Source organism: Lepidochelys kempii, chromosome 19 (assembly GCF_965140265.1).
Source record: "Lepidochelys kempii isolate rLepKem1 chromosome 19, rLepKem1.hap2, whole genome shotgun sequence".
Taxonomy (NCBI): domain Eukaryota; kingdom Metazoa; phylum Chordata; order Testudines; family Cheloniidae; genus Lepidochelys; species Lepidochelys kempii.
Genome location: NC_133274.1, coordinates 766,685 through 769,606, shown reverse-complemented (window position 1 = coordinate 769,606; position 2,922 = coordinate 766,685). Strand labels below are relative to the sequence as shown.

The 2,922-nt window shown below is 52.0% G+C and overlaps 1 pseudogene; it reads right to left on the bottom strand.

The window, feature by feature from the left end:
• Window positions 1-657: 657 nt before the first annotated feature.
• On the bottom strand, window positions 658-1,097 carry LOC140900576 (small ribosomal subunit protein uS9-like; annotated as a pseudogene).
• Window positions 1,098-2,922: the final 1,825 nt, after the last annotated feature.

Sequence of the window (2,922 nt, the reverse complement as noted above, 5' to 3'; positions counted from 1 at the left end):
TTCCTACACAGGGCTCCAGGTCTTCGGCTAACGCACTCGACAATCAAGTGCCCTGTCCTGTCCTTAAAGGGACACCTCCCATTAGCCAAATCCAAACACTACCACAGTATTACAAGCAAACAAATATTAACACAACACCCAAATGTACTTCAAAGTACAACGCTTTTGTAATATAAAATAGTTTCAACAATTATTCTAGGGTCCTGGAACTAACTTAAGGGTGTTCCCCATATTACAGGTATCATACCGAAAAACTAAACAACAACAACGCCAACCCCTCTGCGTTAAAGGAGTTAAAGTACCCACGCACCCTGGTTCAGCCCCCTTGTGCATATGCATCATGATACAGTCTTTAATTATGTGATTCCATATTACTCTTTTCCCACACGGGGAGTCAGCAGGGTTTGACTCCAGGACCTTCAGCCCAACCTCTTCCACTTGAGCTAAAGGAGTGGCTGGTAGGAGCAGTAAGCTGTTATCCTCTGTGTGCGTTAGCCCACAGTGCAGGGCACAGCACTCTTGGCCTACAGATTACATAAGCATTGGAGAGCCAGCTGTGGGAGGTTTTTTTTGCCCCTGCCCCCTAGACTTAGAAACTTGAAATATTTATTAACTTTTCCTCATATTTATTGCAAGATACAAGGGTAAAGAACAATTTTAATGGTAAGACTTCTGGTAGTGTGCATGGGCATCAGGTCCACCAAACTTCTTGGACTTGCAACGACGAGGATCTGCAACCGGTAAGGTCCTATCATACTGGATTAAGATGTCCTTGATTTCCTTCTTGGAAGCTTCATCAACATACTTCTGATAATAAGCCACCAATGCTTTGGAAATAGATTGACGAATTGCATAGATTTGTGCTACGTGGCCGCCACCCTTGACACGGACTCTGATGTCAACACCAGTGAAGCGTTCCTTGCTCAGGAGGAGAACAGGTTCGAGCAGTTTGTACTGCAGGGTTCTGGCTCAATCATTTCCAGGGGTCTTCCATTCACTTTAATGAGACCATTTCCTCCTTTGCAGTGAGCAACAGCTGTAGCTGTTTTCTTCCGCCTGAAGACTTGGACGCCCTGCAGGGGCCCTTTGGCCGGCATGGCTCCTCCTTCCACCAGGTAGGCAGAGTCCTGAGTTCTGTGCCTGGCTCTGGGGGCAGACTGTGGCCTAGTGATTACAGCTAGCTTAGATAGGGCACATTCAACCAGGAAAGCAGCCTGGCTGAGATTTGGCTCTGTGGTGGCAAAAGCTTGGGGTTCTAGTCCTAGATCTGCTTGAGGTGACCTTCCACAGCCTCTCAGCAACCCTCTGTGTGAATGGGGGGAATGGCACTTGCCTGCCTCCTACAATGAGGGCACAAGGCCGTCGTCACCAGGACTATTTCTGTGCAGTTCATGCCCTTACCATCAGCCAGTAGAAGAGATAAGCCCAGAGCTCCCGGGTCAGTGCACGTCCCCCAGGCTGGTGTGTTCAGGCCTGGGGAGGGCGTATGAGCAGGTGTGGCTGGGCTGCCAAATGCAGGACTCTTGACCCCTTCTCCTTGTATATCGCCCACCCCTCAGGGAATCAGGTGACGGCTGCTGCCAGTGCAGCTCCCCTGCATCCCAGAGCCAAGGGCTGGGGCAGTTGGCTGTGGGTGTTTAACCCTCTGCCTGCCAGAGCCGCTTTGGGGTCCCGTCACACTGTCACGCTGCCCTACAGACACTGCCATATTTTCTAGGCACGTCCCATGAGCCCCCCAGGTTCCCAGGCCCCACAGCAGGCTGCTCAGCACAGAGCAAACATCATTTTCAAAGGCCCCAGGAGGGAGGCGGTGGGGCTCCAGGCCAGCCCGGTCTGGCCTCCCTTAATGAAGCCATTAGATTTGGACTTTTTCCTTGGGGGGAAGGGGAGAAAAATGCACAAAAGGAAAGCCTTTTCCAGTGGCCCTTGTGCCAGGGCTGGCAGGAGCCATGTTTGGAGCAATACATCATCAAGGGGACAGTATCTAGTGATGTATTGCCCTAATACATCACCATAGCAACACTGTTCTAATAATGTATTATTCTAATGTGTTACCCGAGCGCACATTCTCCCCCATGATGTATGGCTGGGATCACAGCGCTTCGCAGAGCCCCAGACGCAGCAAAGACTCTTCCGAGTCCAGACCACCAGGCTCAGGGCTAGGCACGCTGCCTAATGGGACCCACATCCCAGGCTGTGAACAGGGTCACCTGCTCGTCAGCTGGGGAGACGCCTCGAGCTGCACTAGGGGACGTTGCTGGAATCTCTTCGCTTTGTGATAAGCACCAGCACAAATCCAGGTTTTCTCACACACCCCCCCCCGCACAAACTTACTCTCCTACTGGTAAGAGCCCATCCAAAGTGACCACTCTCTTTACAATGTGTATGATAATCAAGTTGGGCCGAGATGTGCTGGCTGGAGAGTGAGCAGGTGCTGTGCAAGCGCCCCCCCCGCCCCCTTCCTCCACACAGCTCTGCTGAGGCACCTCTGCCCAGACCCACAGCACCCACAGCTGTTCAAGGCCTGGGATCTCCTGTTGCCCCTCAGCCCTGACTTGCAGCCCTTCTGGTACTCTGCACCTTCCTGAGATGATTCACATTCTACCAAGGAGAGAGTCACACCCATGCCCCCTTCCGGAGGACGATTAACCCCCATGCACCGTGGCTGGTTCACACCTGTGCTGCCCACCGCCAAGGCTGGGTTGACCTTCTCTCCCACCCTTGAGGCAGAGCCGCAGGAAGGGGAAGCTTTTCTTATTTGTGGAAATGTCAGTCACAACTTGAAAAGAATTCCTCTCCTGGCATTTCCAAAGTTCAGAAGGGAAACTGACAGGCTGGTTTATACATTTCCCCAGCCCCTTCCAAGGTATTCAGGGCTGCAGAGCACTCCCAGAGTCAGTTATTAACAGAAAATACCAGCTG